Source organism: Musa acuminata, chromosome BXJ2-7 (assembly GCF_036884655.1).
Source record: "Musa acuminata AAA Group cultivar baxijiao chromosome BXJ2-7, Cavendish_Baxijiao_AAA, whole genome shotgun sequence".
In the NCBI taxonomy this organism is placed as follows: Eukaryota; Viridiplantae; Streptophyta; class Magnoliopsida; order Zingiberales; family Musaceae; genus Musa; species Musa acuminata.
In genome coordinates, this window is record NC_088344.1 from 20,849,980 (window position 1) to 20,866,928 (window position 16,949).

The 16,949-nt window shown below is 40.5% G+C and overlaps 1 pseudogene; it reads left to right on the top strand.

Annotated features, from left to right (window-relative positions):
• Positions 1-224: 224 nt before the first annotated feature.
• On the top strand, positions 225-343 carry LOC135618095 (5S ribosomal RNA; annotated as a pseudogene).
• The last annotated feature ends 16,606 nt before the right edge of the window (positions 344-16,949 follow it).

The following is a 16,949-nucleotide window of genomic DNA, read 5'->3' on the forward strand; positions in this document are numbered from 1 at the left end:
GGCTTGTATAGACAAAGCTATTTGTAGAAACTTTACGCTTAATCAATTTTCTTTTACTTAAAAAAATATAAATCTTTCATAAATCATATCTAATTTTTAATATTTATATTTAGGTCCCTATATTACAAATAAGACCTTACAGAATTTTTAAAAAATGAGGGGTGTTACATAGCCCAAGCACAAGGTCTTACGTGGATGTGGGAGGTGAACGATGATTGAAATATGGGTGTAATCACACCAGCACTATAGCACCGGATCCCATCAGAACTCTAACGTTAAGCATGCTTAGGCGAGAGTAGTACTAGGATGGGTGAACCCCTCGGAAGTCCTAGTGTTGTACTCTATTTTGTGCCTATTCGACGATGTCGTAGACCTCTGAGATGATGGTTTTCGGGCCCGAAATTTGTTATGATCACTTCGCATTTAGCCTCATGGGGCTTGGAGTGTGCTTCGTGGATTGCAGTCACAATAACGATTCTGAGATCGACCGAGAAAATTATGATGGTTTTTGCATGACAAGGTCGAATCCGCCATACGTGGCCCACATCTAGGGTCTTTGGTCATGAAATGCATGTAGGAGATGGACGACGATTGAAATATGGTTGTGATGACACCAACACAAAAGTAACGAATCCCATCAGAAATTTGTCATGACCGCATCGCAGTCTGCGTCATGGGGCTCGAAGTGTGTTTCGCGAATTGGGGTCGCAATAGCGATTTTGAGATCTACCGAGAAAGTTATGATGGTTTTTGCACGATGAGGTTGAATTCGCCATGCATGGCCGATGCCTAGGGTCTCTGGTCGCGAATTGCATGTAGGAGATGGACGACGATCGAAATATGGTTGCGATAACACCAGCATAAAAGCAATGAATTGTCACCGCCCCCAACCCCCCCCCAACACCCCCCCCCCCCCCCCCCCCGCGCAAAAATCGATAATATTATAATTCAACAATAATCCATTCCAAGATCCAATCACACATTTGAGGATATGAGAAAATATCCAATTCATTCACATCCATAATTCTCCAATTTATAAAACCTATGCAGTTTAAATTTATATACCACATCACTCTATAAATCATAAAATCTGAAACCAACTCACCAAGACAATAACCACCTTATAAATCCATAAGTGTAGGATTCTATATTATCATAAAAATCGATATTTACCACATATTCATATCAATACACAAATTAACTTAGCACTCCAAAATCCTAACATGAGAGGTCAATTAAACTTTTACAAAACTCATAAGTTCAGATTTACCATCAACATTCCATTAGACACTAAGTGTACTTATACAACAAAAACATATCATCTACTAAAGGTTTGCCCAAAGTCTTCTAGCTTTCCACTGTCATAGCTCAATTTAAATATTCTAGCGAGTGACAAGATATCCTGAAAAATTTATATAGCAACGGGGTGAGCACATAGAGCTCAGCAAGCGACTAACATATCAATGGTGAAAATGGATAGTTTCAAAGCAAATAATATACTAAATACAAGGCAAGGATACAAGAGTTCATAGATAGCCGCTCAACAAATACAGAATTGTAATGTTATTTCATTCGAAGCATGTTTTATTCATAACAAGGGAGTAAAGACTACTTGAAGTAAATCATTGACATAAAGAAATATTTTGGAACATATCAATGGCAGATGAAATGCTTCGGAACATATCAATGGTATATGAAGCATTTCGGAGTATAACAATGGCATAGGAAGCATTTCGGAGTATATCAATGGCATATGAAATGTTACGGAGCATATCAATGACATATGAAGCATTTCAGAGCATATTAAGGATGTATGAAATATTTTTTTTTTTGGTAAGTAAAAGTAAATTGAATAAGTGTGAAGGTTATACAAATAGCTTTGTCTATACAAGCCATAAAATAAAGCCTGATATCTCATAGAGTAATCTATGATAGTGCACCCCACCGCAATGGTGGAATGCTCTCACTCTACAAACTCATCTCCTAAATTAGTCAAACAAAGAGATAGTTATGATTACACATGCTGTAGACTATGACTCCCAACTATAGCCAACAAATAAAGTATAGTCATGACTATACATACTATAGACTATGACTTCAAACTGTAGCCAACAAAAAAATGTAATCTTAAGATATGCCAAGACTACCTATGGGTACAACACATTATTAAAGCAGATAACTACGGGATACATATAATTTTTCAATAACATTCCCAAGATCTTTAACTAAGAGCAAATTTGAATATTAAAGTGCTCGTGGCCTAATGGATAAGGCGTCTGACTTCTAATCAGGCGATTTATTTTTTACCCATTGTTTTGCAGAAGATCCCAAATAATGTTTATTTGCCAATCTGTAGTATTTCTCAAGTTCTGGCCCCCTTCATCTTTCGGTTTGTAGATGCTGTCCCAATATACCATATGTATTATTTTACCATTTGTGTTATTATAGAATAAGTTCATAAATAACCGTTTAATGTCCCGAAGAAATACAACAAGTAGAAGAAATGTAATAGACCAATAAATAGAGTAAGAATATAACATCGAACGGATTAGTTCAACTTTATTTTCAAGATCATCTCCAAAGTGTTGGCAGATAGAATGCAAAAGGTAATACACAAGATCATTAGTCCTAATCAGGCTGCCTTCATCAAAGGGAGAAGTATACATCATAATATTATGCTTGCTAATGACTTGGTCAAGGATCTACACTCAAAAGTAAGAGGGACAAAAATTTGTTCTAAAGCTGATTTATGGAAAGTCTTTGATATAGTTAATAAGAAATTTATCTATAAGATACTCCTCGATATGAACTTCCCACAGCAATGGGTTAATTGGATTTAATGTTGCTTGGAAACTCTAAAGTTTTTTATAATCTTCAATGGCTCACCTATTGGTTTTTTTGGGAGCATGAATGACATCCGACAAGGTGATCCACTCTCTCCATATCTCCTTACTATTGCAATGGAAGGACTCAGCTGTATGTTGGAATAGACAGTCTCGAATGGCAACATTAACGTACCCAATGCTGGTTCTATTCATATATCACACAACTTTTATAGATGATTTACTTATCTTTCTCCAGAATGAGTCAACTTCAGTGAGGAACCTGGCTACTATTTTGAATGACTTTGGTATGATTTCTGGCCTTCAATTAAATTATGCGAAAAGTAAAGTCTATATAGATCCTTGCATTGAGGATAAGGACTTTATTGCACACACTTTAGGAGTTAGTAAGGGAAGCCTACTAGTTCCTTATCTAGGTCTCCCACTCATATCCACTAGCATTCACAAAACCCATTGTCAGCCTATCTTAAAAAAAATAAAGAATATAATTTCCTCTTGAAAAAATAAGCTTCTTCCAAAAGCAGGACGACTTGAACTCATCCGTTCGGTGTTGTACTCTTACTCTATATATTGGTCTAATACATTTCTTCTGCCTGTTAGACTTCTCCAAGATGTTGAACGGTTATTAATGAACTTCTTCTAGAATGACACAAATGATAAGACAATGCATATGGTAATTGGGACAGCATCTGCAAACCAAAAGATGAAGGGGGGTTGAACTTGAGAAATACTAAAGATTGGAATAAAGCATGTTTGGTACAGCAATTGTGGGATCTTTTGTAAAACAAATGTTTCTTATGGTCACAATGGGTTTCTGCTAGGTATCTTTCAAAATAATCAATTTGGAAAATTTCAACAAGAACATACCACTCTACAGCTTGGAAAGAAATTTTAAAGGTAAGTAATTGACTAATCAAACATATTTCTTATGCAATCTCTTCTGGAACTAGTACTAATATGTGGTACGATCCTTGGGTGAATGGGAAGAGTATATTTCAATTATATGGTGATAGAATATGAAAAGACCTTGGAGCTCCCAAAGATTAGAAGGTTTCCGAGTTCATTGCTAACGGTACCCTGGGTCTCCTGAAATGTTATCACTTTGGCCGACTAGCTCTTTGGATACTCGATATTCATAACCTGAGATCCAAAAAGAACACGTGATGCTCCCTAGCCTAAATAATAAAAAGAGGATTAGAAAATTAAAATTACAAGAGCAATACAGATATAATCTTATTTGATCCCTCAGAATTGAAAACCCATGATTCTCCCTTCACATATCCTCTGGATTTCCGAACCCATCAAATTGATTTGTTCGTTACTTTCAAATCCAACTATATCATGAACTTACGTCTTGTAAGCAAAGTTTGTCATAAACTTGCAAAGCTTACCAACTTGGATAATCTATTATAAACATGTGTACGATATTTGAAGTAGAGTATGTGCGTCACAAGATCTATCTTGATTGTGTAAAATTTCTTATCTTAAAATAAAAATTCTTACGTAATTACGTAAGTAAAGTTGATTGCTCCACAAATGAAAACTCTTCTCAAGTCAAAAACATTCAAATCAGACCACACAGCCGTCAGAACAAGTGCTCACCGCCTGCAGGCGGTGGCACCACCCAGCTGGTGGTAGCACCGTCGGCTGCCACGTGTTGCAAGCGGTTGCACCGCCCAGCCAGCGATGCAACCGCCCGCAATCTTGCCCCCTTTTAAACCCAGCTAGGGCCGGTGGTGGAATCGACCCCAACTCACTCCTTTCCCCTCTTTACACCTCCAAAGCTTCTCCACCTCCATTTCTCCCCTCTTAGCATCCCAATACTCCTCATTTCGAAGCAAAAGATCAGCAATCTCTCCTTCTCTTGAAGATCTCACTTAAGGTATTCTCTAAGAAGCCTTTAAATTCTGTTTTTAAGTCATTTACTATTGCTCATTACTATCTTCTTAAATAGCAGTAGTTATGGGCTCTAGAAGATCCTCTAGGGACAAAGGGAAGAGGAGATTAGAAGAAGACTTTGATCTTACCCTTTTCGATTCAAAATATCATGCTGAAAAATTTTCTTCCTTCGAATTTAGAAGTGTCAATAATGGAAAACATGTAGATCTATATGAACAAAGAGACTTAGAGACAATCAAATGGTTTGCAAACTTAGATCTACTCCCAATTTTACAAATTAGTGAACCCATCTATCCAACAACACCTGTTAGATTGTTTTATAACAATCTACAAGTAGATGAAGAAGAAAGAGTGTCTACCTATCTATTAGGACAATACATCTCCATTACGGATAGATTCATTTGCGATATGATAGACATTCCCGTAAAAAATAGAGGTCTTTATTTTAGAGGATCATGGGATAATGAAACAGTTGGGACAACATATGTTGAAGCCTTAGGAATAATTTTCGGTAATCCCAACTTAGTGATAGTTCCTAAAAGCTGTGAACATCTACTACCACTAAACACTAAGGTACTTCATCATATCCTAACTAGCATCATTCTCCCTAAACAATACTCTTATGATGAAGTAAGTCAAATGGAATTAGGAACCATGTATTGGATCATGAAAGGACATAATATCTGTTTTGGTTACCTTATTCAACAAAACATGATAGAACTATCTAAGAAAGACATGATGCTTTCATATGGTGGTATAATCACTAGAATACTTAAAGTCTACGATATTCCAATACCACCCGACGAAGAAGTGATGAAAGTAGACAGGTTTAGCATAATAAATAAAAATCTACTTCACCGATTGAGATGTTTTTATAGAAACGGTAATTGGGTTAGAATGCCTAGAAGAACCGACTCCGCTCAACCTGAACCAGAACCTGAAACACCAGTCTTTAGGGGTACTCAATCTCCTCTGATCTGTCCCTTTGAGGAAACACATCCATTTAAGCAAGCTCCTGCATCATCTATCGAAGATATTGGGATTCGGATGGACCAATTTGAACAAAGACAAGATTGGCTTGAACATCGACAAGATCAAATACTATATGAGCTACAGCAAATTCATTGACAATTTGACTCCTTGTTTAGGCATTTTAATTTTCCATCTCCTGAATAAGCTTGTATATGTATATGTGGACACAATCACCTCTTGTTGTAACAATTACGTTGTTTAATCTCTGATATGGTTACTTGATGTATTAATTGGTGAGCATATGCAGGGTTACGTTGTTTAATCTCATTACTCATTGTTGGATTTCAAATTGAAATTAAATGTTTCTATAATGCCTACTGAAAACCTTGTGTCTTGGTTTCCATAATAAATATGATTTGAGAAAGTAATATAGCCATGAAATTGATGTGTCATTACCATGATGTTAATATGTCATGACATTACCATAATGTTGATGTATTGCCATGATGTTAATGTGTCATTGTATTGCCATAATACTAAACATCAACTAGCTGATATTTTTATAAAACCTCTAAGTAAAGAACAATTTGATTTCATAAGAAGAGAATTAGGAATGTTGATGTGTCCGAATGCATAAACTTGTTAAAATTATTTTTTGGACTTTATTGATTGAATGATCAAATCACTTGATTGCCATTATATTGCCTAAAATAACATGTTGGAAATTAATACAAAAATTTTCATAATAATGAGCATGTTTTGTCTTCATGATTGTATTTGAAAATCTATAGTATAGTCTTGTCTGAATGCATGAAAGTGTTAATTTCATTTTCAGATTCTCTTAACTAGTGGTATCCTAACAATCAGATTTTCTCGATACATTATCCTCTTCCGAACTTAATAAGCATATGTCATATCGAGTTTGATTCTCATCATTGATTTTTGACATATGGAATCAACTAGCAAATACATCTCTTATACACTCATCATGTGAAAAATATTTTTTTGAGAAATGGATTTGATGAAATGATTCCTGCTTGTAAATTCCTTCTTATATGGATGATAGTGTTTTTACTTGCAAGGATTTGTTTCACATACATATATTGATCATTGTAAAAATAAAGTATGATTTAATCTCTCATCGATTTTAACTTCATTCAAAGTAAACTCACAAATAGCTGGTATCACAAATAGCCTTTCTCCTTCATGCAAAAAGATAATAACAAATAAAAAGGAAGAAGTATTCAAAGCTATCTCCATGTCATGTTTTCCTTGAGATATTTGCATAATTGGTATCCTATCACTCACTATTGGAAAATGACATGAACCTAGTTATGGCATAATTACCACACTTATGCTTAAAATTTACTTATATCGTTCTCCTTTTTGTTGATGACAAAGGGGGAGAAATATATGAATTGATGCTATGAGTGCCATATTTGAATGAGAAATATATGAATTGATGCTGTGAGTGCCATATTTGCATTATGTTATTGCCATATCATGATAAGATATCAAGAACATGCATAGCGACTTTACTTGTTGATATCTTGCCATATGATGCTACGATTGCTAAACACTTGAAATGTTTGCTTTATGTTAAGATATCAAAAGCTTAAATTGTAAATTTACATGTTGATATCTTATGTTGAACTGCTACCATCATTCATATTTGAAATGTAAAACTTGAGAATGGATGTCAAGTCTTGACATCATTTTCAGTAAGATACATCATGATAGGAATCATGATGGGAATAATTGATAAGGTTAAGAGTTCTTAACTTATCAATAAGACTATTGAATTCAAAGGCCTTGAATTCAAGAATGACTTATCTCAAGTATGCCATTTAGATATGGGGAGTTAAGGTTAACTCCGTTATCAATTGATTGTCATCATCAAAAAGGGGGAGATTGTTGAATCTCGAATTTTGATGATGAAGTCAATTGTCATTTGTTATCTAATCCATATGTTGAGATAAGTGTGCAGGATTAACTACGATGAAAGAAAGACATGCAGTAGGAGTTACACTGGAGTCAAGACTATGATCACGTTGGGAGTTCGAGAGTTCGACGGAAGTCCGGACGGTCGTCGGAGGTTCTGCGGGAATAAATCCGAGAAGTCCAGGAGCTTGCCAAAGAAGCTCATCGGAACTCACCAAGTGGATCGTCGTAAGTCCAGGAGTTTGCCGGAAGTCCGCCGGAGCATCGTCGAAGGTTCGTCGGATGTTCGCCGGAAGCTCGCTGGAAGAAGCGATTGATGCACCGGAGCAAGTTATAGTAAAAGTCTTAAGAAATATCATAGTTAGCATATAGATTAAGTTAGGAATGGGAGGTGATCCCATTAACTTAATCTAGGGGCAATTGGGCCCTTGATAGACCCAAATTGGGCCGAATGGATCAGCCCATTCGGACCAGAATTTCTACCAGGCGGTGGCACTGCCAGGGTCGACGGTGGCACCGCCCAGGAGATGGTCTCCCAGGAAAGCTGGGCGGTGCAACTGCCTAGGTCAAGCGATGGCACCGCCTGGGCTCAGTCTCCGAGAGAGACTGGGTGGTGCAACCGCCCCAGTCAAGCGGTGGCATCGCCTGGGCTCAGTCTCTAAGCGAGACTGGGCGGTGTAACCGCCCCTGTCAGGCGATGGCACCGCCCAGAGGCTCAATCTCCAAGCTACCAAGCGGTTGTATCACCCCAATCAGGAGGTAGTACCGCTAGGACCTCGAAAATCCAGGAAAAGACACTTTTAAGCTCCAAATTCAAACCAGTTTGGGGCCTATATAAATCCCACCCTTTCCTGCATGAAAGGGCAACAAAAGGCACCGAAAATCCAATCTTACTATGTGATTTTTAGAGCTCAAAAGTATTGTAAAGGCTAGAAGTTCTCCTCCCTCTTTTCTTCCAAGTTTTGATCTTTCAAGAGAGGAGAGAAAAGTTTGTAAGGGTTATCTCCTAAGCCCGTCAAAAGGAGTGTAACTGTAAAAGGGTGGTTGGCCTTCGCCTATTGAAGGAAGGCCTCTAGTGGACGTCGATGACCTCGTCGATGGAGGAAGCCAAAAGTGGATGTAGGTCAAGATTGATCGAACCACTCTAAATCTCGGTTTGCATTTACTTTGAGCATCTTATCTTTACTGCAAACCTCCTTAGTAGCTTACTACCTTCTGCTCATTTACGAACGTGTTTCATAGTTAAGTATTTTTCGAATTGGCGTTAAGACGGAAATCGATTTTATCGTACGAACATCATATTTCAGTTTACACTTACATTCTGATTTCCATCATAACTGCAAACTGCCTTTATATCTTTGCTTTAACTGCATCTCGCTTGATCACAAGTTAAAGTGATTTACGAATCGGCTTTTATACTGAAATCGCTTTTATCGTACAAACGTCATATTCTAGTTTGCTATTACATTCTGGTGTCTCTCTTAAACTGCAAACTGGCTCTATATATTTGCTTTAACTGCATCTCACTTGATCACAAGTTAAATTGATTTACGAATCGGCTTTCTTACCAAAATCGCTTTTATCGTACGAATGCAATTTTAATCGTCGAAAGTTTTCCGCTGCACTAATTCACACCCCGCCCCCCTCTTAGTGCTCTTGATCCTAATAGTAAGGGTAGGGAGCCTCGCCATCATATCTACCCTCCCGCCACCGTCGCCAGCCCCGGGGACCATCGCTGCCATGTCTGATCCCTCCTTTGGTCGTCACAATAGTACCGTCACCATAGGGAGATGCCACCGCTGTAGGAGTCTGATCGCTGCTACAGTACTGTCATCCTTAGGAGAAGCAGCCACTATAGGAGTCTGATCGCCACTACAGTACCATTGCCCTAGGGAGAAGCTACTGCTACATCTGATCCCTCCTTTGGTCGCCGCTATAGTACCGTCGCCCTAGGGAGAAGCCGCCGCTACAGTATCGTCACCTAGGGAGAAGCCGCTGCTATAGTAGTTTGATCCCTCCTTTGGTCGCCGCTATAATACCGTCGCCCTAGGGAGAAATCATCACTACAGGAGCCTGATCGCCGCTACAGTACCTTCGTCCCAAGGAGAAGCCATCGCTGTAGGAGTCTGATTGCCGCTACAGTACCATCGCCCTAGGGGCTACAATACCATCGCCCTAGGGAGAAGTTGTCGCTATAAGAGTCTGATCATCACTATAGTACCGTTGCCCTTAGGAGAAGCTGCTATAGTACCATCGCCCTAAGGAGAAGCCACCACTACAATAGTCTGATCGCCACTACAGTACCGTCGATCATATGAATGACGAATGAAATGCTTTAGAACATATCAATGACAAATGAAGCATTTTAGAGCATATTAATGGCAAATGAAACATTTCGGAACATATCAATTATAGATTAAATGCTTCAGAACATATCAATGGCATATGAAGCATTTCGGAGCATATCAAAGAACAAATATGAAATAGAAGCTCGAATGTCGCATTTGATGTTGCATACATTTCATTCTTATCTAAAGCACATATACAAGCACATAACCAAAGCTCTGGATACCATATCAAACAGATAGAAGGTGAAGTGAGATCTTAAACATAATCTCCCATGTCTGGGAGTATCATCCATCCACGTTTGGATGAAGCTAGAGGGGGCTAGTAGAGTAACACGGGCTCTAAGCATATACCTTTTACCATTTCTAGCAAATGTCTAGATAATCCCTTTACCATTTCTGGCAAAGGTCCATATAATCCCTTTACTATTTCTAGCAAAGGTCCGAATAATCCCACAAACACCAGAGTACAAAAGGGCATTGTGAACAATAAATTAGGACATATCGGAAACACATATGGAATAATGGACTGCATATGCCTATACAAAACATTACGATACAAACATGAACTTTACATAATAGATTCAGGTATACAAATAATTGAAGGACAAGAGTATACAGGGATTCAAAGCAATAATGTAAAGCTCAACTAAAGTAAGGATGTTGGTTGAAATCAATTTCCAAAGAGATAAAATAAGAATAGGCGAAATCAATCAAAGCTCAATTGTGACAGAATTTAAGAGGTACATTGTATTAATTATTTAGATAATCAATTATGCTCTAATTTGCACAAATTAGATGTCATTCGAAATATGTATCAATCAAGATTTAGATAAATCAATTTTTGTATGAATTGGAGATTCTAACATTGAGTTATTAATAGGCTTAGTCTATGGCTTGTATAGACAAAGCTATTTGTAGAAACTTTATACTTAATCAATTTACTTTTACTTACAAAAAAAACAGAAAGATAAAATTCATAGAGTTGATTAGAACAGATGATTGAATAGGAATTTATGCTCCAAATCATTCAAATCATATAAGTACAGAAAGATCTATGAGTTTAGTTTCTGATAAATTATATTTTGCATAAATTAGAGTTTCCAACAAAGAGTTATAAGCAACATAGTACTGAAGGTCAAAACCGACAGTCTTTGTCTTACAAATTTCATAGGTTCAATTGAAATAATAGTTTAGATAGGCAAATAGAATCTAAATTTACCATGTTGAATCTCGGATTTTGATGATGAAGTCAATTGTCATTTGTTGTCTAATCTATGTGTTGAGATAAGTGTGCAGGATTAACTACGATGAAAGATAGACAAGCAGCAGGAGTTGCGCCGGAGTCAAGTTCATGATCACGTTGGGAGTTCGAGAGTTCGACGGAAGTACGGACTGTTGAATCTCGGATTTTGATGATGAAGTCAATTGTCATTTGTTGTCTAATCTATGTGTTGAGATAAGTGTGCAGGATTAACTACGATGAAAGATAGACAAGCAGCAGGAGTTGCGCCGGAGTCAAGTTCATGATCACGTTGGGAGTTCGAGAGTTCGACGGAAGTACGGACGGTCGTCGGAGGTTCTGCGGGAACAGATCCGAGAAGTCCAGAAGCTTGCCAAGCGAAGCTCGTCGGAACTCGCCAAGTGGATCGTCGCAAAGTCCAGGAGTTTGCCGGAAGTCCGCAGAAGCATCACCGAGGGTTCATCGGATGATCGACGGAAGTTCGCCGGAAACTCGCCGGAAAAAGCAATTGACGTACCGAAGCAAAGCTGCAGAAATTGTCTTAGATTTAATCGTAGTTAGCACGGTGATTAAGTTAGAAATGGGAGGTGATCCCATTAGCTTAATCCTGGGGCAATTGGGCCCCTGAAGAACTCAAGTTGGGTCGAATGGTTCAACCCATTCGAACCCAAGAAGCTGTGGGAGGTGCAACCGCCCAGGCAGGGAGGTGCCACCGCCCAGGCTAAGTCTCCCAGCGAGACTGGGTGGTGCAACCGCTCCAGCCAGGCGGTGCAACCGCCCAGGCTAAGTCTCCCAGCGAGACTGGGAGGTGCAACCGCTCCAGCCAGGCGGTGCAACCGCCCAGTGCTCAGTCTCCAAGCGAGACTGGGCGGTGCAACCTCCTCTGTCAAGCGGTAGCACCGCCTGAGCTCAAGTTTCGAGCTCTGCCTGGTGATGCAATCACCGAGCTCAGTCTTCGAGCTCTGGAAGAGAAGTACGACCTCTCTGGCCAGGAGATGCACAGCCTAAGCTCAGTCTTCGAGCTCTGGCAGAGAGGTGCAACCACCTCTGGCAGAGAGGTGCAACCACCTCTGGCAGAAAGGGGCGATCACCTCTGGCAGAGAAGAGAAACTTCTCTGGTCAGGAGATGCACCGCCTGAGCTCGGTCTTCGAGCTCTGGCAGGAAGGTGCAACCACCCCTGACAGAGAAGATGCAACCGTCTGAGCTCAGTCTTCGAGCTCTGCCAGGCGGTGCCACCTCTCCAGTCGAGAGGTGCAACCGCCTGAGCTCAGACTTCGAGCTCTGCCAGGCGGTGCCACCTCTCCAGTCAAGAGGTGCAACCGCCTGATCCCGGAATTTCGGGATTTGATCGTTTTGAGCTCGAAATTTGAATTGGGTTGGGGCCTATAAATACCCCACCCATTCAGCACTGAAAAGAAACAGACCCACACCGAAATCTTGATCTTTTCTGTGATTCTAAGAGCTCAAAAGTGTTGTAAAGCCTTTAAGTCTCCTCCTTCTGTTCTTCAAGTTTTCAGTTGTAAAGTGAGGAGAGAAAGGTCTGTAAAGGTTGTCTCCTGAGCCTGTTAAAAGGAGAGAAACTGTAAAAGGGCAGTTTGGCCTTCGCCCATTGAAGGAAGGCCCCTAGTTGACGTCGGCAACCTCGTCGGTGGAGGAAGCCAAAAGTGGAGTAGGTCAAGGCTGACCGAACCACTCTAAATCTCTGGTTTGCGTTTATTTTTGAGCACTTTATCATTACTACAAACCTCCTCCATTACTACTGCTCTCTGCGTTTTCACGAACAAGTTCTAAGTGCTGTTCTTCCGAATCTGCATTCAGACGTAAATTCATATTTTCGTACATTATAGTTTACGTTTACGTTTGATTCTGCAGAACTGTCTTCGGTGCTTTTACGAAAGAGTTTCTTTGCAGTTTACACTTACATTTTGATCCTATTGATAACTGCAAACTGTCCTCTACAATTTTACGAACGAGTTTCAACATTCAGACGTAAAACTGCATTTAGACGTAAATCGGCTTTCCTCTCACAATCATCAGTTCTCAGTTCACGTTTACGTCTTGATTTCAACTGCATACTGCTTTCTGCGAGTATACAAACGAGTTTCAAAGTTTAGACGTAAATCTGCGTCTAGACGTAAAACAGCGTTTAGACGTAAATCTGAGTTTAGACGTAAAACTGCGTTTAGACGTAAATCTGAGTTTAGACGTAAACTGCGCTTAGACGTAAAACTGCGCTTAGACGCAAACTGTGTTTAGACGCAAACTGCGCTTAGACGCAAACTGTGTTTAGACGCAAACTGCGCTTAGACGCAATCTGCGCTTAGACGCAAACTGCACTTAGATACAAACTGAGAATTAGCTTTTGCATCATAATAGTTTTTTTTTATTGAACGAACGCAGCTTTTGGTTTTTAATCGCTGTAAGATTTCCGCTGCACTAATTCACCCCCCCCCCCTCTTAGTGCTCTCGATCCTAACACGGACGGTCGTCGGAGGTTCTGCGGGAACAGATCCGAGAAGTCCAGAAGCTTGCCAAGCGAAGCTCGTCGGAACTCGCCAAGTGGATCGTCGCAAAGTCCAGGAGTTTGCTGGAAGTCCGCAGAAGCATCACCGAGGGTTCATCGGATGATCGACGGAAGTTCGCCGGAAACTCGCCGGAAAAAGCAATTGACGTACCGAAGCAAAGCTGCAGAAATTGTCTTAGATTTAATCGTAGTTAGCACGGTGATTAAGTTAGAAATGGGAGGTGATCCCATTAGCTTAATCCTGGGGCAATTGGGCCCCTGAAGAACTCAAGTTGGGTCGAATGGTTCAACCCATTCGAACCCAAGAAGCTGTGGGAGGTGCAACCGCCCAGGCAGGGAGGTGCCACCGCCCAGGCTAAGTCTCCCAGCGAGACTGGGAGGTGCAACCGCTCCAGCCAGGCGGTGCAACCGCCCAGGGCTCAGTCTCCAAGCGAGACTGGGCGGTGCAACCTCCTCTGTCAAGCGGTAGCACCGCCTGAGCTCAAGTTTCGAGCTCTGCCTGGTGATGCAATCACCGAGCTCAGTCTTCGAGCTCTGGAAGAGAAGTACGACCTCTCTGGCCAGGAGATGCACAGCCTAAGCTCAGTCTTCGAGCTCTGGCAGAGAGGTGCAACCACTTCTGGCAGAGAGGTGCAACCACCCCTGGCAGAAAGGGGCGATCACCTCTGGCAGAGAAGAGAAACTTCTCTGGTCAGGAGATGCACCGCTTGAGCTCGGTCTTCGAGCTCTGGCAGGAAGGTGCAACCACCCCTGACAGAGAAGGTGCAACCGTCTGAGCTCAGTCTTCGAGCTCTGCCAGGCGGTGCCACCTCTCCAGTCGAGAGGTGCAACCGCCTGAGCTCAGACTTCGAGCTCTGCCAGGCGGTGCCACCTCTCCAGTCAAGAGGTGCAACCGCTTGATCCCAGAATTTCGGGATTTGATCGTTTTGAGCTCGAAATTTGAATTGGGTTGGGGCCTATAAATACCCCACCCATTCAGCACTGAAAAGATATAGACCCACACCGAAATCTTGATCTTTTCTGTGATTCTAAGAGCTCAAAAGTGTTGTAAAGCCTTTAAGTCTCCTCCTTCTGTTCTTCAAGTTTTCAGTTGTAAAGTGAGGAGAGAAAGGTCTGTAAAGGTTGTCTCCTGAGCCTGTTAAAAGGAGAGAAACTGTAAAAGGGCAGTTTGGCCTTCGCCCATTGAAGGAAGGCCCCTAGTTGACGTCGGCAACCTCGTCGGTGGAGGAAGCCAAAAGTGGAGTAGGTCAAGGCTGACCGAACCACTCTAAATCTCTGGTTTGCGTTTATTTTTGAGCACTTTATCATTACTGCAAACCTCCTCCATTACTACTGCTCTCTGCGCTTTCACGAACAAGTTCTAAGTGCTGTTCTTCCGAATCTGCATTCAGACGTAAATTCGTATTTTCGTACATTACAGTTTACGTTTACGTTTGATTCTGCAGAACTGTCTTCGGTGCTTTTACGAAAGAGTTTCTTTGCAGTTTACACTTACATTTTGATCCTATTGATAACTACAAACTGTCCTCTACAATTTTACAAACGAGTTTCAACATTTAGACGTAAAACTGCATTTAGACGTAAATCGGCTTTCCTCTCACAATCATCAGTTCTCAGTTCACGTTTACGTCTTGATTTCAACTGCATACTGCTTTCTGCGAGTATACAAACGAGTTTCAAAGTTTAGACGTAAATCTGCGTCTAGACGTAAAACAGCGTTTAGACGTAAATCTGAGTTTAGACGTAAAACTGCGTTTAGACGTAAATCTGAGTTTAGACGTAAACTGCGCTTAGACGTAAAACTGCGCTTAGACGCAAACTGTGTTTAGACGCAAACTGCGCGTAGACGCAAACTGTGTTTAGACGCAAACTGCGCTTAGACGCAATCTGCGCTTAGACGCAAACTGCACTTAGATACAAACTGAGAATTAGCTTTTGCATCATAATAGTTTTTTTTTTATTGAACGAACGCAGCTTTTGGTTTTTAATCGCTGTAAGATTTCCGCTGCACTAATTCACCCCCCCCCCCTCTTAGTGCTCTCGATCCTAACAATTGGTATCAGAGCCCGGTTAACTCTCAAAAGGATTAAAACCCAAGAGAGATGGCTTACGCCGGAAACCAAGAGGGCCATTCTATTACACGTCCACCCATGTTTAATGGGACGGACTACACCTACTGGAAAACCCGAATGAGGATCTTTCTTATTTCTATGGATTTTGAATTATGGAATCTTGTCGAGAATGGTTTTTCAAAGTCTTCTCTTCCAATGATCGATTGGAATGATTTGGAGAAGAAGGCTTTCGCTCTAAATGCAAAGGCTATGAATGCCTTATTTTGTGCACTCGATAAAAACGAGTTTAACCGTGTTTCAACTTGTGAAACTGCATTTGATATTTGGCACACACTCGAAGTGACCCATGAGGGCACAAGTAGAGTAAAAGAGTCAAAAATCAATTTGCTGTTACACTCTTTCGAACTCTTTCGGATGAAACCGAGTGAAACCATTGGCGACATGTTTACCCGTTTCACGGATGTCGTCAATGGTCTAAAAGGACTCGGAAAGAGCTTTTCGGATTTTGAGCTTGTTAATAAGATACTAAGATCCCTTCCTAAGAGTTGGGATCCTAAAGTCACCGCTATTCAAGAGGCAAAAGATTTGCGAAATTTCCCTCTTGAAGAACTAATCGGGTCACTAATGACCTATGAAATGACTTGTAAAGCTCATGAAGAGCAAGAAGACATCCTTCCAAAGAACAGGAAGGATATGGCACTCAAAACGTCAGAATGCCACTTGAGAGAAAACTCAAGTGATGAGGACTGTGATGATGACTTGACACTTCTAACAAGAAAGTTTAAAAAGTTCTTTAAAAGAAACAAGTTTAAGAATGATGCAAAAAATAAACTTGAACCCAAAAAGGACCAAGTGATCTGCTATGAATGCAAAAAGCCGGGACACTACAAAAGTGATTGTCCCCAAGTCAAGAAAAGAACAACAAAGAAGAAGGCACTCCAAGCAACATGGGATGATTCGAGCGCATCTGAGGAAGATGAGTCCAACACCGAGCAAGTTGCTCATTACGCCTTAATGGCCATCGAAGACGAGGTAACAAATTCAATAGATGCTGATTTATCTTTCGATGAATTATTAAATGCTTTCAATGACTTATTTGACGAATGCAA